Source organism: Erythrolamprus reginae, chromosome 4 (genome assembly GCF_031021105.1).
Source record: "Erythrolamprus reginae isolate rEryReg1 chromosome 4, rEryReg1.hap1, whole genome shotgun sequence".
Lineage (NCBI taxonomy): Eukaryota > Metazoa > Chordata > Lepidosauria > Squamata > Dipsadidae > Erythrolamprus > Erythrolamprus reginae.
The window spans coordinates 34109520-34134229 of NC_091953.1; the positions used below are offsets into that span (position 1 = coordinate 34109520).

At 37.3% G+C, this 24710-nt stretch overlaps 1 protein-coding gene across 16 annotated transcripts in view; it reads left to right on the forward strand.

Annotated features, from left to right (window-relative positions):
• ZBTB20 (zinc finger and BTB domain containing 20) overlaps positions 1–24710 on the forward strand; it is a 635906-nt gene that overhangs the window by 396184 nt on the left and 215012 nt on the right. The window contains exon 1 of one of the 16 annotated variants that reach the window (XM_070750026.1): positions 20198–20295. The exons of the other annotated variants lie outside the window; for them this stretch is intronic. The gene's annotated coding sequence lies outside the window, so the exon portion shown is untranslated. Of the gene's footprint in view, positions 1–20197; positions 20296–24710 lie in introns of those variants that run through there. 16 annotated transcript variants of the gene reach the window in all.

The window sequence follows — 24710 nt, forward strand, 5'->3', positions numbered from 1 at the left end:
ATTTAGAGATTTTACTGTACTAAAACATTTGAAAATTATATTCCTTGATCTATGGATTAAGCTGAATAAATATTTTGCAGTGGTGGTATATTCTGGGGTTTAGTAAACTCTGAGAATTGAGAAAAGAGAAAAACATATTTTGTGTGTGTGTTAAACATAACATTAATTCATTGGATTTCTAGATTTTTTTTAAACATTCAATTTGTAACTGGTATAAAGCTTTGTTGTTTTCTGTTTTAAAATGTCAATATTATTGCTTTTATTAGAGCAATAAGTATGACTTGCCTTAAATTGATAAGGCCAGGCAATTTCTCTGTAGGTTAACCTTGTGGGAATGGAAGAAGTATTTTACCTAATATTGTTGATGCTGCTCTGCACAGAACTTGAATTTGTTGCTGCTTTGAGATTGTTTTTTTTATTTGTTTCTCCCTTGTCTCTGGCCTAATTAATTTTATAAGGCTTCCCTATGGACATTATTTATATGACAGATGACTTATAGTAACAGTCACTGATGTGGTATGAAAATTTTTATTTATAGTAAGTTTAATATGTTCCTGCATTCCTTTCCTCTAACTTCTTTAATATATTCACTTCTACACTATTTTTTCACTGCCCAATAAGCATGATTTTTAAACAGTTTTGTTGGTAGAATTAAAAAAGAGTAAACAAGAAAAGTAAATTGCTATACTTATGTAGTTTTTCTTTAGATTTTAAAAACCATGAATGGTATTGAATCCAGCTGTAAAATCAAATTTTATATCATTATTCTTTCATCTCATGCATTACAAATGAGAAATGTTTCTCTGCTTTTTAAATCAGTGGCCAACGTCAAGTAGCATCAAATATAAAGCTGTGGAATAGGAAATCCGCTCAGAAGAAAAACCTTTCTTTCTTTCTGAAAATCTTACCAAAACTAGCAACAATACTGTCATTAATCCCAAAGAAGGCATTTTTGACCTAGAAAGACAATTGATTGTGTATTCTCCAAGTACAGTAATGCCTTCTTTTCTATTTAGTGTTTCTAAACTGTCTCTCAAAGCTTTAGTGATCCTGCAGAACATATGTTCTCAGAAGACATTTAGCAAGCTCCCACAATGGCTTCTAATTTATATAATGATGTCTTGAGATTTTTTTTAAAGAATAAGAGGTCAATCTGCTTTTCTGAGTTCATTTCTTAAGATGAAACTTAGTTTGTGTAGTGATATTGCAGCCAGAAAGGGAAGAGATTCTTAAGTCCTAGTTCAGCTTCCTCAATCATGAACATGCTGGTAGGAAATTAACAACTGGTAGAACCCAAATCTTGGAAGATTTACGTAGTCCTCACCTTCAATGCATTGGAGCCACGCTCTCTTTGATTTGGATATTTATTTATTTATTTACTTATTTACTTACTTACTTACTTACTTACTTACTTACTTACTTACTTACTTACTTACTTACTTACTTACTTACTTACTTACTTACTTATTTATTTAGATGCCGCCCCTCTCTGGAGACTGGGGCAGATATGATATGACTTGAATGAAACATGTGAAATGAATGTAGATGATTTTTTATGGATTGCAATTTGCAATCAACCTAATAAAAACCTCTGCATTAATAAAGTTTTACTATATTTACCTATTTACATTGGGGAAAGAATTATAATACCCCCTCCCCCCAAAAAAACCCCAGTCACAGGAACAATTAGGATAGCTATATTACATATAGCCTCCTTAGATAATAGTTTCAGAGCATGTTAGGAACTACAAAGAAGTTAATTAGACAGAAATCATCTAGCTTGTGGCTTTATGCTATTAGGCTGTATTTTTCTTCGTTGCCGCTGTTTTTTCAGACTTTGTGCTCACTCTTTCATTGACCAAAGCACAATCAAGGGAAAAAAATGCATTTCTGATGTTGTAGGTCTAGCCAGGAAACCAGAAATTACCTAATGACTCAACTCACCCTTCTACTGACCTTTGTTGGAATGATAAAAATGCAAACTAATTTACCCCTGTTACGCAATCACATATAAAGGATTGTACAGGAAAGGCTTTTTAAAATATATTATTTCTATCTATTCAGGCTTCGTCTCTAATCATAAAGTCAAATTACCAGGTGCTTTAAGGATCACAGTTGTGACATATCTCAGAAATATGCCAAACAACCTCAATAATGTGTTCCTGTGTATGCATCTAGATATGTTTTATATAAACTAAAGCTATATACTGTACACTTGGGGTGGAATTCAGATGTGCCTTAGACTTTGTGTACCTATGTTATCTTGTTCATTAAAGGACTGTGCCTATTTTCAGGCTGTCACATAAACCCTAAAAACAGTATCACCACTTTAAATTTAATTAGGATTTTTTTTAAAGGAGTGGAGGTTTTTTTTTCCTGGTTCAGGTGGAAAACTTTTTAAAAGACCCAGTTCCTATAAGAAAGTCCAATGCATTTCTTATGAATTATTTTGCAGTCATACACAGCATTACAAGAGAGAGAGAGAGAGAGAGAGAGAGAGAGAGAGAGAGAGAGAGAGAGAGAGAGAGAACTACAAAAGTCACAATCCAAAAAAGGGCAAAATTAAAACAAAAAAGTTTAATTGAAATAATTGCTAATTAAAATTAATTGCCTATAAAATAAGGCATCTCATTTATCAAATTGGTTCTCTCTCTTTGAATATATCAACCATTCTCACTAACAGAAAAAACAGTACCCATCTTTCTTTCCATAGAAAGAACAAAAAATAAAGAAAAAACAGGCTAGAAATGGCTTAAGACAAAATGGTTGCTGAATTTAGAAGGAAGAAAAACTAGGGAAAGAAAACTAGTTAGATGTGATACAACAGCAGAGGTGGGTTCTGATTGACCTTGCTGCTGGTTTGTTTCTGTTGTGTTTGGGCCTGGGCCAGCCGTTGCTACCACAGATGGGAGAGAAGTGGCACAAAGTGAATGTGAAAGCCTGGCTGACAGCCAGGAAGAGGTGGCAGATAGCCAGGAAGAGGTGGCAGACAGCCAGGAGGATTCAGCAGACAGCCTAGTCCCTCAGACAGTCTGTCCTCGCTCAGTTCGTCTGCGGATTAATACATTGATTTACGTAGCCGAAGAGCTATGCAAAGAAGGGATCGCTTTAAGGAGTATTACAAATCATGATAGGAGCACCTGGGTTGGGTGTGGTTTCCTTAATGATGGCTAAAGGGATAAAAAGGGAACAAGGGCCAAGGCAAACTGTGGCTGTTTATCTGTGTTGTTTTGTGGTTCCTGCTTCCACGTTTCTGTGCTGTTGGAGTTTTCAACCCAGCTTTGTCAGACAAGTGGGAGGTGAAAACTCTGGGACTTGCTGTTTGCTTCAAAGATTCAAAAGGACTCCTGAAACGTCTTTGCTCATTCCAGGTTGTCTTTGTTTTTTTCCCCTGTGTTTTTTTTGTGTGTGCGGCTGAAGTAAGCCTTGCATTGTTTTCGGACATTAAGAACTGTTTTTTTGAGTAAGCTATTTTTGTGTATCTAATACAAGTTTGCTGATTAGCAGAGCACGTGTGTGTTTGATTTTTTTTCACTGGACTATTACGCATTGCCAAGCCAGTCAGGCAGAACAGTTTCTTCCTGCGCCACATGGGCACATGGACATCTGTAGTGGCTACTGCGAATATTTTTACAAGACAAGAGAATATGTAAAAGGCTGTATTCTAATATTGTATGTAAACCAACTATATTTATTTTCTACATATACTGTTTCTTACTCTCGCCCACTATATGCCACCTGACCCTTACTATTAACACATGCACCTTTATGACAAATCTGTAGTGGCTACTGCGAATATTTTTACAAGACAAGAGAATATGTAAAAGGCTGTATTCTAATATTGTATGTAAACCAACTATATTTATTTTCTACATATACTGTTTCTTACTCTCGCCCACTATATGCCACCTGACCCTTACTATTAACACATGCACCTTTATGACAAATCAGAGCCTGTACCTATACAGACAGAATGAGTCCCTTTTTGTTATATTTCATAGATAAATACTCTGCTATGTCTCTAGGGATTAATACATAACTAATAGCCTTTAACTTGAATATATGAAACTGTGATTTGGCAGAACTCTTATTCAAGAGAAGAACATGTCAGTGGAATTTCATTGGAATTCATAAATTTATTTATTTATCTTTGTCTATGTTCTTTGGACATTAGAAGCTAATACTTGAAAACTTAATTATTTACATAGATTGAGTCAATATGAGGAAATAGTAGAGTTTGTTACAATGAGGAATTTACATTGTATTGCAACATTGGTTTTTTTTAAAGGAGGTGTAGTGATCAATCTTCCTTAGCACGCAGGATGGAGTTCATTATTAGATAAAATGATTGCTGGAATAAATGAAGGTTTTTTATTATTTATTTATTTATTGGATTTGTATGCCGCCCCTCTCCGGAGACTCGGGGCGGCTAACAGCGACAATAAAACAGTGTACAATAGTAATTTGGTATTAGAAATGATTAAAAATCCATTAATATAAAAACCAAACATACATACATACATACCATGCATAGAATTGTAAAGGCCTAGGGGGAAAGAAGATCTCAATTCCCCCATGCCTGGCGGCAGAGGTGGGTTTTAAGTTGTTTACGAAAGGCAAGGAGGGTGGGGGCAGTTCTAATCTCTGGGGGGAGTTGGTTCCAGAGGGCCGGGGCCGCCACAGAGAAGGCTCTTCCCCTGGGTCCCGCCAGGCGACATTGCTTAGTTGAAGAGAAGATCCACTCTGTGGGACCTAACTGGTCGCTGGGATTCGTGCAGCAGAAGGCGGTCCCTGAGGTAATCTGGTCCGGTGCCATGAAGGGTTTTATAGATCATAACCAACACTTTGAATTGTGACCGGAAACTGATCGGCAACCAATGCAGACTGAGGAGTGTTGGTGAAGTTTTTTAATTAATTAATTTTAATTAATTAATTTTCAAAACAATTTTTTTGTGTTATTTCAAGGTACTAAGAATCAGCGGTGGGTTGCTCTCAGTTCTGGCCAGTTGTTAGAACCTGTAGCGGCAGCAGTGGGAGGCTCAGCCCACCCGCGCAGGGCACTTCTGTGCACCAGTGGTAAACTAATTCAGAACCAACCACTGGTAAGAATGGTTAAAAGATTCATGTTTCAAAGAAGTATGGGAAAATAATACCAGGATTAATTTTTCTTAGTACAAAATTTGTCTTCAGCTTTCAAAATGAGATTTGTATGATGTCTGTTGTTGTTTTTTAATTCTAGTCAAGCTAAAAAAGTTATTATACCCAGTAAATATAGATTTCTCAGTCACTGTTGGGCTTTTGGATTGTAACCTACCCAAAAAATCAATTACAGCCTTTCTTAGTTGGTGTGTTATAGATGTATTATACTACAATTTATGTCATCTCTACCCTTCGTAGCCAATGAGTTATTATTATTCAAAAATTATAGTCTGGTACATTCGGAAGATAAGAAATGCTGGCTACTTCAATTCAGATTTCATCAAATTAACATTAATTCCTTATTTTGAGATAAATTCATTTTTTCAGAATATCAATCCCTGTATAACCTTGAGATCTGATTTACAGATCCTTGACATTAAAGTTGTAATATGGAATTCTACATATACACCTCTAATATATTTTGGAATTTCATTGATACATATTTTCGAAGAGCCTCAATCTGAATAAATGAATGTCCCTCTAAAAGGGCACAGAATTATCATTGTTGAGATTTTTGACTGTGTGCCTAAACTTAAGGCAGTGGTGTTTGCATGTGTAAGTAATTACAGCATCTTTCAAGGCGTTCTGTTTTGTTATGCTTTTTTGTCCATTTCCTACAAATTAAATTACAGTGGATATAATTCTTTGTGTATGTGTGTGTGTGTGTGTGTGTCCCTGTTAAATCATCCTGGTATACCCAGATATGGGAGGAAGCATACTGCTTCCTTTTTGCCTGTCAGCCAGTGGCCATATACAAGGCAGTAAAAGAAAAATGGTATAGCCGACAAACTAGGTTCTATAAGTGTAACATATTTTTGCTGATAATGAAAAGGAAGGGAGAGTACTATAGATCTATTTCAAGCTATTTTTCTCTCATCAGCTAGCTATACTTTACTGGAATTTGAACCTGGGAAGTCTGCCTGTAAGGCAGTAGCTTTAACCTCTAGACTACAGGTTCTACTCCTCTCAGCTTCTACCTGGGAACAGTGAAATGTTTTTTCTGTAGAATCAGCATGGTGTACCCAAATATGGAAGGGAGCTTACTGCTTCCTTTTGGCCTCTTGGCTCCTCCAGGGGCCATATCCAAGGCAGTTAATTTTTTTAAAAAAAATAGCCAACAAGCTATATGTGAAAAATATGTTTGCTGATAATGAGTCCTCCTTCCTTTTCATTATCAGCAAAAATATGTTACATGCATACACACACACACATATACATGCACTGTATTTTTCAGAGTATAAGATGCACCTTTTTCCTCCCTAAGAGAGGCTGAAAATTTGGGTGTGTCTTATACTCTGAATGTAGCTTTTTTTTGAAGCTTTTTCTTTTCAGCCCTATTGAGGTGCTAACGATCGTATCAGCTCTTACCAGCTTGCAGGCTTTTTAATTGTTACTCTCTCCAAATAATGTTTTCTTGAAAGTCCTAATCAGAGGGAAGAATAATGTACTGAAACTGATCAGACTAAGGATGCTAGCCAAATGAACCTGGAAGGCAGATTATTTTTCTCCTACTTTCCTCCCCCCAAAATAAGGTGTGTCTTATACTCACTCTGGTGCGTCTTATACACCAAAAATATGGTGTGTGTGTGTATGTATGTATGAATGTATACATGTATATATGTTTTCGTAGATATTCACGGGTATGTAGGTTTTGGTATATTCAGGTCTTTTCCCTGTAGGATTGAGACTATCTTGGCAATGTTTAAATGAGGTCACACACGTTATCTTCAGGCTGGTGTTTTCGGCTTTGTGTTTGTACCAGTAAAGAATGGTTGGAGCTGCCATTTTATATACATACATACATACATACATACATACATACATACATACATACATACATACATACATAGAATACTGACGGCAGAAAAAGACCTCATGGTCCATCTAGTCTGCCCTTATACTATTTCCTGTATTTTATCTTAGGATGGATATATGTTTATCCCAGGCATGTTTAAGTTCAGTTACTGTGGATTTACCAACCACGTCTGCTGGAAGTTTGTTCCAAGCATCTACTACTCTTTCAGTAAAGTAATATTTTATCATGTCGCTTCTGATCTTTCCCCTAATTTACCTCAGATTGTGCCCTCTTGTTCTTGTGTTCACTTTCCTATTAAAAACACTTCCCTCCTGAACCTTATTTAACCCTTTAACATATTTAATGCTTCAATAATGTCCCACCTTTCCCTTCTGTCCTCCAAACTACAGATTTGAGTCCATTAAGTCTTTCTTGATAAATTTTATGCTTAAGACCTTCCACCATTTGTACTCAAAAATATATACATCTATTTCTATACACTAATTCAGTGATGTTGAACCTATGGCATGCGTGCCACAGGTGGCATGTGGAGCCATGTCTGAGGACACATGAAGCATACATGCACTGGCTAGCTGATTTTCAGCTTACTTTTCTGCCATTTGCATTTTTTCCAGGAAAGCCTCCTGAATTCTGGAGATGGTGAAAAACGGCCAAATGGACCAACTAGAAGTTCAGAAACAAACTTCTCATTTGGCCCATTGTGCTGTTTTTCGCTGTCCCTGCTTCAGGGAAGCCTCCTGTAGCCTGGGGATGGTGAAAAACTGGCCAACTGGAAATTAGTTTCTGAACTGGCTTGTTTGGCTGTTTTTTGCCGGCCCTAGGCTCAGGGCCACCATCAGGAATTTTGGAGCCCCATACAGCCTAAGTGTCTGCCCCCCCCCCCCCACCATTTTAAAACTATTTTAAGTCGCCAAGCCACTCCATCCCCCGGGGATCATTTCCCGCTTCACGCCAAGCGAGGCGGTCCCATAGGCCAGTGTTTCCCAACCTTGGCAACTTGAAGATATCTGGACTTTAACTCCCAGAATTCCCCAGCCAGCGAATGTCAGTGAACAGATACAGTATGTATAACATTTTACACCCCAGATTGCATAGATAAAAGGTTTTAAAAAGAAATGTTGGGGAACTCTTTCAGAGATTTCTTAAGTAATGAAGATTTGCAATAATTTTTTTCACAGAACATCAGTCTGACTGTGTACTCTATTAACAGGTTTCGAACTTGAATACTTTAAAACTTGCATAAGTTTAAAAAAATGTGATGGAAGCAACAGCATATTATTGGTCTCGCCTACCTCACCCTTAGACATGTTGTTTTTCTAAATGCAAAAATGAGGTGTTCCGATATAAAGAAGAACTAGAGTTGGTTTGTAGAATTCCACCCAACATCCTTGAAATGGAAGGAAATACAGGGTTCCCTCGTTTATCACGGGTGTTAAGTTCCAGGACCACCTGTGATAAACGAAAATCTGTGAAGTAGGGACGCTATATTTATTTAAGTATTTTATTTCTTTTATTTTATTTATTTATTTTGTCCAAAACATAATACACATTGAAGAGAATAGACATGTATTTATTTAAGTATTTATACACTATTTTAAGGCTTTATAAACCCTCCCACACACTTTTACACTATATAAACCTTTCCCATTCCCTTAATAACCATTCCCATACTGTTCTGTGCATGTATTGTACACTTTACACTTACTCTAAAATGTTTTGAATTCCTAAACCTATGCAATGAAACGATATTTCACATAAAATGGCAGACTGTAGGAGCAGACTCAGAGATGGGGAAGCTGCGCACAGATGAAAAGTAAACAACATGCTATTGTACTGAGCCAATCAGGCTCTGGGATACAAAACAGTACTCTCAGCACTCACTTCTCCATTAATCAACCAATTGTGTGTTGTTTACAATCTTATGTAGACTAGTAGCATCTCAGGTGGGCGAGTTCCGCAGAAAACCCACAATATATTTTTTTCCATTAATATTTTGTAAAAACCTGTGATGCAAAAGGTAAAACAGTAAAAACACTGTTCACAAAAGGAGAACTGTGAAGTGGCGAGGGAACCCTGCAGAAGTTTTTTCTCAATCTTTGACTAGTCATATTTTACTTTCTTTTCCAAGCCCTCCTTCTTTTCCTTTTATGCTGCTAATCTAAAATTAGTACCAGTAAATAGTAAAATTAATAATGCTAATCTATTTTTTCTTTACAAAAAAAATCCTTAGATTAATGTGGCAATATTTGTTATCTTAGCTTTTACTGGCTATTTTCTGAGCAAATCTCTTATCATCCATCTGGAATCCATCCGTTCTTCATTCATTTGAAATCAGTGCTCCTATATAGGCAAAAAAATATTTTAGCAGACATTAGTTCAGAGTTTGTACTACCAGACTGTCATTTATTTCTTATTTGCTTTGGAGCATTATAATCTGCTTCTTATCTGTTAACTTCATCCCAGACTGTTAGTGGAGTAAGCGTGGACAGAGATTATTTTGCTGTTTTTAAGATAAGCCTTTATAATTACAGGAAGTAAAATGTGTCAGTTTGGGTATGTGCTGGACAGAAGCAAGATTAGGATTTATGGGTAGATCTGCAGTAGAAGATAATCTGCAGTGGTTTGGTAAACACAAGGAAGCCAATAATACTAATTAATTTTCCCCCCTAAATTTGTTTGCTGAAAAATACCGAGAGAGAATCAGAAGTGTATGTTTGTCAAAGAAGATATAATTCACCAATTCCTGAAACTAGGTTTGCTCAAAAGCTTCCAATTTTCTAAATCTTAGTGTTGATTTTTTTTATTCAGCACCAATGATAACCTTCTTGATTTTATAAAAGAAATGAGTATATATAAATGCATCATCTGTCATTGATTCTATAAAATATGCAGCGCCCCCCCAGAAGTTAGACAAAAACTCTATTTGCATTGTCCAACAATACCAGAGAATTAATCATGGAGAATGTTTAATAAGACTATGGAATTCCTGAAACCTTAAAAACAGTTTTGTATAGAAAAAATTCACTTCTATACAAAGACTCATAATGTCACGATTTAAATAAGCATGCTTTTCTAAGTGCACAGTACATTGAATAAAGAAATTTTCACTGACCAATCAGTACGACAATTACTCATTTAGATAAAGACTTGTACAGCATACCTAAGTAGTCATTGAAATTGTGCTTTCATCAGCTGGTTGACAGATGCACATATTAGCTTTTCTCAATCAGTTGTCTTTCAACTATTGTATCATATTGTAAAGTTTATTATATCCCAAAAGACTAATATGTCTGTCAAGTACATTGGACTGACTTCATTTGGGCGTGCAGTCCAATATGTTGGAAGAAGTCAATTTGGAAAAAGCTGTCCTACCTCATATTGTGCCTATATCCATTGGAAAATATCTTTTTTTTGGCTTTTGTACAAATACTATAACTAAAACAGAATTATTATCATTATTTATCTAAACATCCCAATGTACCTGCACCCAGTGAGATAACAGACATTCAGCAACTTTTAGTAACTGACTTTGAGGAAAATATATTCATTTGTTTGTAAAATAAATTCATTTTGTTTCCTGTGTTGTAAAAATGAACATATATAATGACAGTAGGGATTAGCACTGATTATACCCAGTGCAATTGTCACACCTTGAAAATTTAAAACAATATGAATAGTGTTCCTGAAACCTTAATACAGTAAATCACACCAGAGTCAGGTACATCTGTTCACAGTACTAACCATTATTATTAACATAAAACACTTTACGTTCCAGGTCTGGGGACAGATTTCCAAGAAGAATCTGCTAAATAAATTTTACAGTGTTGTAGGGAAGGATCTTGATTACACTAGGCTTACATAATTTTGCATCTCAAAGGCCTGTGAACGGTTTTTAGAGGAACAGTTTGAATGAAGAGTAACAGTCACACTGTATAGTAAATTCTGTATCATGTTTAATATGGATTAAGAACTTAAGAAAATAGTTTTGAAAGCTCTGGTTTGTTTGTTTGTTTGTTTGATTGATTGATTGATTGATTGATATGCCGCCCCTCTTCGGAGACTCGGAGCGGCTCACAACAACAAAACAGTAGAAATCCAATAATTAAAAACAATTTAAAACCCTTAATATAAAAAACAATCATACATTGTCAGCAATGAAATCATTGAACTAACAAATTGCAACTTAACACAACTTAACACAAAGGTATAAAGTTGGTCACAATTTCTTGGAGTATCTTCGCACAGACTAGTGTGTTGCGCAAATAGCTTGCAAGAAAACAGGCACAGTAAACCATAATCAGATGTCACATTAGCTTAACAACAAAGATTATTGGGACACTGCAGATGGTACAAGATATAATTACCAGGAGATAATATAAATGCATTAAGTTGTAGTTAGCATGAAGTATTAGAACCTGGAAGACACCCATTTTTTTTAGACTGAACAGAAGCTGGGAAAGCTGGAAAGAGAATGATGGCATTAAGCAGGCAATAACTTTGTCTGCTTGTTTGTTTTGCATCTTCAAATCAGTGTTGACTCCTGGTTAGTGATTGCATTGGTCCCTGAAGTTTTCTTGGCAAGATCTTTGTAGGTGTTTTGCCACTGCCTCCTTCCTAGGGCTGAGAGAGAGAGTGACTGGCACAAAGTCCCTGGGCTAGTTTCATGCTTTATTAGTAGTGTTGGGGGAACCGAACCTGCAAAGTTCAGGTTCGTACCGAACTTTGCACGGTTCGATTTACTGAACCCGAACGCGAACTTTTTCAAAAATTCGGCAAAAGTTCGGGTTCGGGTTCTGAACCTGAACTTTTTTAAAAATTCGGGTGCTGAACCCAAACCCGAACTTTGTTGGGTTCGCCCAACGCTATTTATTTGTACTAGAACTCACAGTCTCCTGGTTTTTAACCTGGTGCATTAATCACTTGTATTGGCTTTTTAAAAAGGTCCAGGTTGTTGATTTAATTTCATTAACGTTTGTATAATATCTATGTGCAATTCTCTTAGTTAAAGTGTATGTGGAGTGATGGGTTTTTAGATGTTTTTAAGTATTGGATTTGTCACGTTGTTTGTCACTGTTGTGAGCCGCTCCAAGTCTTCGGAGAGGGGCGGCATACAAATCTAATAAATTATTATTATTAATTCTAAATGCCACAGGAGCATAAGAGACTTCTGCACTACACGGTTATGATATTTTTTATCTTACTATACATTTATAACCATTAACTTACCTTATTGTACATTTAAATCAACTAGGGTAATTTGCCAAAATGATTTTATCATTTTCATAAATGTTATGAAATCAGTTTCAGAGGAATCAGGAAACATAGATTTGGTCTAGAATCATACTAATAAAACAATGTTGAAATTGCAAACTTTGTCGGGACATTTTAACGGGGTTGCATTGCTTGTTTGAATGTGACCTTTGTGAATAACTAATTGGGAAAAACAGTAACGTTGAGATGATTTCAGTTGATAAAGTTTCATAAACTGCATTAAATGACTGATTAAAATATGATTTGGTTAACAGTAAATGAATGTCTCTTGGAAAGGTTGCTGCCTAAAATATCTTTAGAATTAGGCTTCAGCATCCTAAATCTAACTAAACAAAGCAGATTCCAAGAACATACTTAGTAGTTCACTTCATGCATTACTAGCAAAAAAAGAGACTCCATGTTCCCCATGTTAGCTTTGCTGGCTCTAAGAAGCTAGAAATAGTACAAGGCACTCAACCACATTGAAACAGAAGTAGACTATTCAAACAGGAACTCACTTCAAGCTTCTTTGTTTCCATTATAAAGCATTAGTGCATGGAAACCATATTAGTCATTCTGGCTGTGTAGTCGGTGAATGGAATGGAGGCATGTGACACAGCTCTCTTCTATATAGATGGAAGACCACCTGAAGATTGCTCCGAACTAATTGGTGAAGGAACAAGGAATAAATATAAAAGGTTATTATGCACATTCTTATACAATTGGAGTGAAGGAATTTGGAAATCAGGGTATCTGACTTAATTCTAGTTAATTGTATTCATTTATTGATGAAGAGGCATGTTTTAAGGAAGATGGGTTTTGAGCAGGTGCAGTACATTTCACCTCTTCAAATTTAATCTTGAAATTAAGAAAGAAACATGTTCAGTGCGACATGTGACGATTCCAGTTGAATCTGAAAATTTCAACTAATAAACAATCAGGTAACTAATAAACAATCAGGTAACAATCAGGAGAAATTATTTTTGGAGATCCTCATAAGCCACTGTGTGTGTCAGCAATATTGAGTTAAATGTGTAAATTCATGTGTAAAAGAAATATCGAAAGAGGTGACTCTCTTATCATTCTGTTTTACTGAATTTTCGTAGGCCAGGTGTTTAAATAATCCAGAAGAGTGAAGACTGTAGTTTTTCTGTATTCAAGTGTTTAGTTCAGTGTTTAGTGGGGCGGGGCCCCCTGGAGGCGGCGCAAAGCAATGCCAGGGGGGACGCATGACCCTGGGGACCGTGCTTTTTTTGCTGCAGGGAGTAGAGGGGTTTTGCACTGAACATTAGCATACAGTACAGAGTAGGAAATATGAAATGTATATAACAAACCCTTAAGAGACAGCAAGAAAAAATATTTAACAGCGATGAAAAGAAAGGAGTTGAGAGACGGAGATAATGAGATAAACATAAGTCTCCCAAAACCAAAGACGAAAAAATATGGCGAAGCGTATTTAGCGCTTGGCTTCACTGTGAGTACGGTGGGAGACAATGAAAGACCGGTATGTTGACTGTGTCTAAACATTTTGGCAGCAGACATCAGGAAGCCAAATAAATTAAGGCATCACTTAAACACATTACACCCCAATCAGGTTGATAAGCTGCTTGAGTTTTTTTAGCTAAAACATGCCAAATATTGCAAACAATCATCCATGGAGAGTTGGGGCGGCGCAAAATGTTTACTTCTTCCTGAGGGGGAGGTATAGTAGAAAATAATTGAGAAACACTGGTTTAAGTCTTGCAAAGGTCTTTACAGCTATGCTGGACACTAGTACATTAATAGTTAGTTTATGTTTAAAATAATCTGCTAGAAGGACACTATTGTCAAGGTACAGGTATAATATACATATCTAATAATTATAACAAACATTGTTGATACAAAAAGCTATTAGTAAAACAGAATTACTTGAGCCTTTTTTGAAAAGCCTACCTTGTGCTTGTGTATGTTTGTCAGAGAAAAAAAGGAAAAAAAATGATAATATATTATCATACTGTTGCAGAGATAAAAATTCAATATTTTATTGAGTTATAATTGTAGATAGTTACTACATTCATGATGTAGGATTTCTGGACATAAAAGAGATTAAGTTTTTGCAAAAAAAATATGGTAAACTTGCCAAGAACAGATATTTTGTGATCTGTGCTAAATCTCTGCTGGAAAAACATGAACAGCAATGAAACTGAGAAGACACTAAAAGAAATTCAGGGCAAAGTGCCAGGCGCCCAGACGGAAGCAGAATGTGGACCAAAAAGATTGCGACAATCGGGTAATTATGGTTTATGAATTTCAGCTTTAATCTGTAGTTCAGTGAATCCTGATTAAATATCTGTTAAACACAATTAAAGTTTGTTTTTGTATTTCACTGTCTTGATCAGAATAATTAGAGACTGCGTGTTTCATGTCAAAAGTAGCAAGAGGAATTTAGTGAATGAACATCCTTTTTAAAAGCCATTTGTAGCACCAGCTGTTGGCATTATTTTATATTTTAGTGTTATCAGCATAAAGCTGGGCCTTCTCAGTACTGAGTGCTTTACAGCAGGACAAGGATATTTCTGTCTGCGGTGGAATAGCAGACAAAAGTGGTGAAAATAGTAGCTGTGCAGGATAGTATTTAAAACACACAGTAGAAGTCCCTTACCTTCAGAAGCTGCAATTATGAATGCAACAGGTAGCCACCACCAAAAGATTAAATAAATAAAATTAGATCACAAGTTTAATCCTAGTTTCACAAAGGTGAATTGACAAATAGAAATAATTTAGGACATATATCTCAAGAGATGGTGGCATGAATAGAAAGGAAATATTTTGTCATCTCAATTAAAGCCTCTTTATGTTTCTCACAGTCTGTTGATTATGGCAAGATTATGGCAGATTGTTTAATATGTTTATAAACAACAATTTAAGGAATACTTTCTGGTGGCATTAAAGATATGTTGGCTGGGGGTGACAGTACACATCTACTTTTGTTTGTAGACGATGCCGCGTTGTTGGTTGAGAAGTTGTTGTTGTTATTGTTAATAATAATAATAATAATAATAATAATAATAATAATAATAATAATAATAATAATAATTAGATTTGTATGCCACCCCTCTCCGGAGTACAAATCCAATGATTAAAACAATTTAAAACCCTTAATATAAAAAGCAATCATACATCTCATATAAACCATACATAAAACGGAAAACGGTCTAGGGGAATCAATTTCCGCATGTCTGATGACAGAGGTGGGTTTTTAGGAGTTTGTGAAAGACAAGGAGGGTGGGGGCAATCCTAATCTCCGGGGAGAGTTGATTCCATAGCATCGGGGCCGCCACAGAGAAGGCTGTTCCCCTGGGTCCCGCCAGACGACATTGTTTCGTCGACAGGACCCAGAGAAGGCCAACTCTGTGGGACCTAACTGGTAACTGGGATTCGTGCGGCAGAAGGCGGTCACGGAGCTAAGTAAAGTGATTTGCAATAAGTATCACGTTGGCGCAACTACAATATAAATCTGAAAATCAAGTTAATTGTCTTAAAGTCACTCAATGAGATTCAGTTGCTGAGGGTGGACTTGAAGTTGTAGTCTTTTTTAATAATAAGTTGATGACAGGACAATATGTAACAACACAATGCTATGGCTATTTTTAAAAAAAGCAAATGCGATTTAGGCTTCAAGAGAATTATAATTTCCTAATCGTAGCATGATAGCAATAGCACTTCTGTATCACTCCATAGTGCTTGACAGTACTCTCTGAGCAGTTTACATTGTCAACATATTGCCCCCAACAATCTGGGTCCTCATTTTACTGACCTCAGAAGGATGGGATGCTGAATCAACCTTGAGCCTGTCAAAATCAAACTGTAGTGGGCAGAATTAACCTGCACTACTGCATTCTGTAGTGGTCACTCTGCTTTATTTGCATTAGTCAACTCTATCTAATATTTTAATCCTGGGCACCATATTTTAATAAGGACTAAGCTAAAGTGAAGCAGGTTCCAAACTAGTAAAAGAGAATTATCAACAGACTAGAAACTAAGCTCTATGAAAAGACATGGAAGAAACTGGAAATGGTTAACCTTGAGAAATAAAGGCTGGGGGCAGAGGCAGAATATGATATTACTCTTCAAACACTTGAAAGGATATCACATAAAAGAAGGTCAGGATTTGTTTTCTATTATTCAATAGAACAGTATATAGAATAATGAATGTAAGTTACAAGAAGGCAGAATCCAGCTGAATGTTTAAAAAAGCAGCAGAATAACTGCAAGTGTAGAAGGTTATTCCATTGGATATATTCTAGGATGGGCCAGACAACCATCTTTAAGTGGATATTTTAATTAGGAGCATGGACTCAGATGCACCAAAAAGAAAATTTCCAACTTCATAATTTTGTGATTTTTGTAATATGCTGGATCAGACACTAAATTCTGAAGTGAAAGAGAAAATGAAGGCATAGACACTTACAGTATATTGTTAACAGTGATTTTTAAAAATCTTTCTCTTTTGGCCTTTTAATTTGATTTCATCAAAAAGAGAACAAAGTGACGTGGTGATTAAAAATAAGTCACCCTCCTTGCCTTTCGGAAACTCCTTAAAACCCACCTCTGCCGTCAGGCATGGGGGAATTGAAACATCTCCCCCTTGCCCATGTAGTTTCTGTGTATGATTCGACTGAGTGCTTGTTTTTTATATATTGGGGTTCTTTTGGATTTTTTAACTTAAAACTGTAATTTAGATTGCTAAATATTAGATTTGTTATTATGTATTGTTTACCATTGTTGTGAGCCGCCCCAAGTCTACGGAAAGGGGCGGCATATAAATCCAATAAATCTAATCTAATCTAATCTAATCATATCCTAATTAACTAGAATACAGTATCAAAATCCCAAATTCAGCTGAATTCAGACCTAATTATATTTAAAGTAGACCTAGTTAAAGCAAGGAGATTTCTTACTCTATTAATATTAAACTCGCCAAAGTCTTAATGACTTGGGAAAGGCCATTTTGTCACCCGGAGGCTTTAGGAGGAGGCGTCAGGGAAGCTTCCTGAATCCTTGGAGTGCAAAAAACAGCATAACAGGCAAATTGAAAATCTGTTTTTCCGAACTTCCAGTTTTCCCGTTTGGTGATTTTTTTTCACCATCCCAGGCTTTAGTGAATCCTGTGCACATGCACTGGGATGGGGGGGATTGTTCATATGTGCAGTGGATGTGCGCATGTGCGTGGGGGAAGGAGTGGGTGTTGACATGCGTGTGCATGCTAACACACGTACACATGCCCTTTTGGCACGTGAACCAAAAAAGATTTGCCATCACTGCTTTATACCATTATGGATGTTTGATGGATATTAAATACCATTTTGAAAACCTTCAATAAGCTATTTATTATATATCTGTGCATTTGTTTTTTTCTTGCTGAAGTTTAAGCCTTATTTTTCTCACCATTCAATTGTGTTTTGTTGGATAGGGCCTAGGGTTAAGGTCTGTCAAGATCCTTCCGTATCTTGAGTCTACCTTCTAAAGTGCTGTTTATTCTCCCTAATTTGATGTCATCTGCAAATTTGATAAATTCCCCTTTTATTGCCTCATCTAAATCATTTATGAAGATGTTGAACAGTACTGACCCTAAGACAGAAAATTGTGATATCTCACTACATGTTTCTCTCCATTTAAATGTAGTTCCAGTGAGGACTATGTAGTTGAAAACTTTTGCTCAGAGCAAACGTTTTTCTGGAGTTCTCATTCAGTAATCATAATAACAAAACAGTGATCCCAAAATAAGATTTCCAGCATACTAAATTAACTAACAGTACCCTTTACAATTCTACATTCTGTAACCTTTAAAACATGTTTAATTCTATGTTTATATTATGAGTGTGTGAAAAAGAGAAAAGATACAATACAGTGCTATTTAACTCTTCTTGGTTTCTATTAAGAAGTGGCTCTGGATTTCCAACATGGTTTTTGAAGGAACCTTTACATGTAGAACCAGCTTAACAATTATCCTATTTTGTCACCATTCAGTGACATGGCACTGGAAAAGTAACTTTATTACTGATCTTCACTATTCTGACCCTTACAGCATCCCCATTATATATATAATCAATACAGTGGTATCTCTACTGAAGAACACCTCTACTTAAGAACTTTTCTAGATACGAACCGGATGTTCAAGATTTTTTTGCGTCTTCTTAAGAACCATTTTCTACTTAAGAACCCGAGTCTGGAAAAATTTCCCAGGATATTTGAGAGCGGCACGAAGGCCCGGCCAGTTTCCTGCCATTCCCCCTTTAATCCCGGCCATCTCGGGCTTTTCTGGGCTGCCAGAAGAGCCTTTCAGTGGTGCTTAAGGAGGCTTTGGCAGCCCAGAGCGAATGGAGCATTTTCCTTTCTCTGGGCCCACATACACCGCACAAGGTTGCTTCCTGGAGTGTCTGGGCGTGGAAAGGCAAAAGGGGGCGCTTCGCTCTGGCCGGATCAACTTGGCTTCAGCCAAATCAAGGAATCACCATAGTGAAGGAAAGGCACCGGCTACAAAGTGAATGAGTGAAAGAAGAGGGGAGCACTTCAGCATGGGAAGAAAGAGAAAGCAGGTAGCAGCAGCTGCGCCTTTCGGTCAAAGGAGTGGGAGGTTCCTCCCCTCTCGCCCGCCTGGGTTTCTCTCTCTGGCACAGTATATGGGAGGCAGCCTCACGCTTGGGTGTATGGGAGGTGAGTGCTCCTCCTCGCCACCTCAGAGTCCCTCTTTTTTTTTTAAGCCTTAAAGTATTAGATTATTTTTTATTCCCCTCACCTCACCTTCTTTCTTCAGCAGCGACTGTCCTCCTCCTCCTCTTCCTCCTCCTCTTACCCAAATTCTGAGCTTTTATTTCTTTCCCAATGAGTTTGCACACATTATTTGCTTTTACATTGATTCCTGTGGGAAAAATTGCTTCTACTTACAAACTTTTCTACTTAAGAACCTGGTCACAGAACAATTTAAGTTCTTAAGTAGAGGTACCCCTGTATTTGGAAATTTCACAGCTGGAGTCATTTGTGATTTTTTTGTGTGGTCACCTGATTTCTATTTGCATGCTTCACATCCAGATGCCTACAAGTTGTTCTGACCCAGGTCACATGCATGGCAATAGGTATGAGTAGAATGCTTATTGCACCACTCTACTTATTATAGTCATATCCCCAAAAATCCTCTTTCAGAAACCCCCCTCACAAGCAGTTCAGTGAGTAAGTCCAAGCACATGAATGAAGCTGAAGCAGTGAGTTCCCAAGCAAACATTCCCCACAAGGAAACTCCCTGGAGCAAGTCTGGAATGAATAGTCCAAGTCCGAAATCAGATCCAAGTCCAGGTCCAGGAGTAGCCAACAAAAGAAACCCAAGGATCACAGCACAAAATTAGGATACAAGAAACATGGAACAAAATATTACGCACAGGAAATTGAACTGTTGTCTTTGCTAACATTTCTCTCCCATGTGCCTGATAAAATAACCTATAATCTAATATTCGTCACTGGGAGGGACAAGGCTGCTTCCTCACTAGGCTCCAACCTGAGTTCTCTGGGCACTTCTGGTGACTCTGGGTCCCCATATCTGACAGCCCCAGTTCCAGGTCCTCCTCCGAGTCAGCAACCAATGATGCCATCACACAAGCAGAGTCAATGGAGAAAGAGGCAATACAATCACAAGTTGTGGCCATGTGATTTCTTGCTTAATGGCAGCAGGTGATTTACTTATTTATTGCAGCTGAAATGAGGTCATAAGTCTTTCATAGTTACATGATATCCCCTTTAACTACTCTACCATTTAGTGAGGAAGTTGCCAATTCCAATTGTGGTCATTAAGCAAGAACTTTTATTCTAATTTTAAAATGAAAATGTTAAAATAAAAACTATGTTCAAAGATAAAATTAACATGTATTTATTTATTTATTTATTTATTTATTTTATTAGATTTATAAGCGGCCCAACTCCTTGCAGATTCTATCAAATGTGGTAGTGATTTTATAAATGTCAGATTCTGTATCCCATTCAACAATTCAGAGGAAAAGGTTTGTTTGTTTGTTTGTTTGTTTATTTATTCCAATACACAATGAGGGTTTTAGTGGGTATATATCTATATACACATAGTAAAATACATGATGAAGGTTATAGAGGAGATACTCATAGTAAAATATATCTAAGAAATAATAGAAAAGCAGATAAAGTAATAGAACATACCAATGAAAGAATAGAAGAAGAGATGTAAGAATAGAAGAAAGGTATAGGAGATATAAGAGAGCAATAAGACAGGGGATGGAAAGCACTCTAGTGCACTTGTACTCGGCCCTTACTGACCTCTTAGGAATCTGGATAGGTCAACCGTAGATAATCTAAGGGTAACATGTTGGGGGTTTGGGGATGACACTATGGAGTCTGGTAATGAGTTCCATGTTTCGACAACTCGGTTACTGAAGTCATATTTTTTACAGTCAAGCTTGGAGCGGTTAATATTAAGTTTAAATTTGTTGTGCGCTCTTGTGTTGTTGTGGTTGAAGGTATAGGAGATATAAGAGAGCAATAAGACAGGGGATGGAAAGCACTCTAGTGCACTTGTACTCGGCCCTTACTGACCTCTTAGGAATCTGGATAGGTCAACCGTAGATAATCTAAGGGTAACATGTTGGGGGTTTGGGGATGACACTATGGAGTCTGGTAATGAGTTCCATGCTTCGACAACTCGGTTACTGAAGTCATATTTTTTACAGTCAAGCTTGGAGCGGTTAATATTAAGTTTAAATCTGTTGTGCGCTCTTGTGTTGTTGTGGTTGAAGCTGAAGTAGTCGCCGGCAGGCAGGACGTTGCAGCATATGCTCTTGTGGGCAATACTTAGATCTTGTTTAAGGCGTCTTAGTTCTAAACCTTCTAGGCCCAGGATTGAAAGTCTAGTCTCATAGGGTATTCTATTTCGAGTGGAGGAGTGAAGGGCTCTTCTGGTGAAGTATCTTTGGACATTTTTAAGGGTGTTAATGTCTGAGATGTGATATGGGTTCCAAACAGATGAGCTGTATTCGAGGATGGGTCTGGCAAAAGTTTTGTAAACTCTGGTAAGTAGTGTGAGATTGCCAGAGCAAAAGCTATGTAGGATTAGGTTTACAACTCTTGAAGCCTTCTTGGCTAAATTGTTGCAGTGGGACTTTGGCACTTAAATCTTTTGTTATTAGTATACCAAGGTCTTTAACTAAGTGGGGATTATCTGTGATAATTCGATTATTCAGTTTGTATTTGGAGTTCAGATTCTTCTTCCCAATGTGTAGGTCAGAGCATTTGCTAGTTGAGATTTGGAGTTGCCATGTGTTAGACCACTCAGAAACAGCGTCAAGGTCTTTTTGGAGAGTAGTTGGTGGTGTTGAAGAGTTTTACATCGTTTTACATCGTTCTAAAGCACTTATAATTTCAGTCTGTTTAAGAACAAAGTTTATATTTATATTTCATCTGCAGAGACACATATTAGAATTTAGATTTCCGTAGCACTGAAACTACAGTATTTACTAAATTTACAGATAGGGTTATCGTATGAAGAATAGTCTCTCTAAGGGAAATGCTTGCTAGATTTGGGAAAGAAAGGTGAGGGAGCATTCTTGCTGTTGAAGTACAAGTGTAATGAATTATTTCTGTGAATATGAAAGTTTGAAACAATATTTTAAAATTAATTTTCATACCATTATCACCGGGCAGGGTGGATTCTTTATATGAATTTTTAAAATGTGCTTGGATTATTTTACCAATAGTTGACTTGTGGTGTTAGCCCTTCATGTCAGGAGAATCCAGAAAACCAACTCCAAGAATTTCCCAGCCAGTTGAAGTTAAAGATTCTAGGCTTGAGAATCAGTGATACAGATTATACAAAAGTAATGCAATTATTTTTTTAAAATAATTTTTTGAACAGATTTGCACAAACACTTAAAATTCTTCAAAGTACTGTCCTTGGGCCTCTACACATTTTTTCCAGCAACTCTGCCATGACTAGTACGTGCCCTGGAAGGCGTCTTCGGGGACCTCTCGCAAGGTCTTCGTCACGGCTGATTGGATCTCTTCTATGGATACCTTTCCGGGCTGCCTTAATCCGAGGGAACAAAAAGAAGTCTGCTGGGGCGACGTCAAGACTATAGGGGGGGGCAGCTTGGCACCTGGTGTTTGGCCAGGAGCTCGTGAACTCGTAGTGCGTTGTGGCAAGGCACGTTTTTCGTCCATAGAGGAGATTCATTCAACTGTGACAAAGACCTTGTGAAAGGTCCCGAAGATACTTCCAGGGCGTCTGGTCATGGCAGAGTCACTGGAAAAAATGTGTAGAGGCCCAAGGTTAGTACTTTGAAGAATTTTAAGTGTTTGTGTAAATCTGTTCAATAAATTACTTTTAAAAAAATAATTGCATTGGTTTTGGAATGCACCCTGAACTAACAGAATCTTTGAAATTTTGCAGTGAGAAATATATGTGATTTCACTCAGTTGTCATCATGTATAGAGCATAAGCATGACACTAGATTAAATAAATTAGCATTTGACTGCTACTGTTTACTTGGTTGAGTCAATTGGCAGTATGAATCCCTTTGGGTCTACATCTAAGATCCGTAACTTCCTATCATACAAATAAATATCTGCTGTGATATATCTTCATTTATCATAAAGATAAATATCAGTAAAAGTTAAGAATGTCAGTATTGAGATTTTCTAATATGCATGCACTAACAGGAGGGAGGGAGTGGAATGATAGAGTGGAAAAAATACTGTAAATGCTGCTATTCCGTGCTAGACACTTCACTATTATCAAAGTATTTATTTGTTTATCAATTTATAGTAAGATTTTGGTTGAGGTTTATATGAAGTTTGTTAATCTACTAAGTGAATAGCTTTTTAATGAAGCTAAATTGAATAGATGTGAAAAAAATCTGGACAAATATAAGAAATAGAAGCTTTGTTTTATTTGTTTTTTGTTTCTGATCTCAACAGTATTCCCTGGCAGGACATTTTGAACTTTTGTCAGTAAGCATGAACATTTGCAGTTTACAATAAACTGAACTAAAATGGAATTTATTAAAAAAAATCCACCAAGTGTTCAAGGACCATATTTTGCACTGCTTTCAATAATAACATTTTTCTAAATTTTCCATTTATGTTCTTAGAGAAAGTCTAAAAAAGTAAAACTATTTATGTGAACTAGACATTTCAGTATATATGAAAGTATATTTATTTTCTATAACTGTTCATTCCAGATAATTATATCCCTTTTCTTTTAAAACTCTGTACATCAAATTAATTTCTTTACAACAAATCTCTATAAAAACTAATCATTTGGGGATTTGGTTTTAAAAGATTTAATTAGTCGTTCTAGTATTTCAGGTGTCTTAGAAGTAAAAAGGTGCTGGTACAAACAATGTTGATAACAAATGTTGTAACTGTAAATATTGTCATTGAATTACATCTGATAGATGATATCTCTTAACAGTGGTTCTCCTCCTAGCTCTCTGGCCAGTAGCAGTTGGGGTTAATGGGGGGTCAGAGGTCGACCTCTAGGTTTCTCCCTTGTGGGGTTCCTCAGGGGTAGGTCCTCTCCCCTTTGCTATTCAATATCTACATGAAACCGCTGGGTGAGATCATCCAAGGGCATGGGGTGAGGTATCATCAGTACACTGATGATACCCAGTTGTACATCTCCACCCTGTATCCAGTCGGCGAAGCAGTGGAAGTGATGTGCCGGTGCCTGGAGTCTGTTAGGTCTGGAGGGGTGTCAACAGGCTCAAACTTAACCCTGACAAGATGGAGTGGCTGTGGGATTTGCCTCCCAAAGACAATTCCATCTGTCCGTCCATTACCCTGGGGGATGGGAATTATTGACCCCCTCGGAAAGGGTCTGCAACTTGGGCATCCTCCTTGATCCACAGCTAACTTTAGAACAGCATCTTTCGGCTGTGGCGAGGGGGGCATTTGCCCATGTTCACCTGGTGTACCAGATGCGGCTCTATTTGGACAGGGAGTCTCTGCTCACAGTCACTTATGCCCTCATCACCTCAAGGTTCGACTACTGCAACTTTCTCTACATGGGGCTACCTCTGAAGAGTGTTCGGAAACTTCAGATCGTGCAGAATGCGGCCGCGAGAGTAATCATGGGCCTTCCCAGATACACCCAAGTTTTGTCAACACTCTGCGGCCTGCACTGGTTGCTGATTAGTTTCCGGACACAATTCAAAGTGCTGGTGATGATCTATAAAGCCCTACATGACATCATACCAGAATACCTACAGGACTGCCTTCTGCACGAATCCCAGTGGCCGATTAGGCCCCACAGAGTTGGCCTTCTCAGGTCCTGTCGACTAAACAATGTGGTCTAGCGGGACCCAGGGGAAGAGCCTTCTCTGTGGTGGCCCCGGCCTTCTGGAATCAACTCCCTCTGGAGACTTGAACTGGCCCCACCCTCCTCACCTTCTGC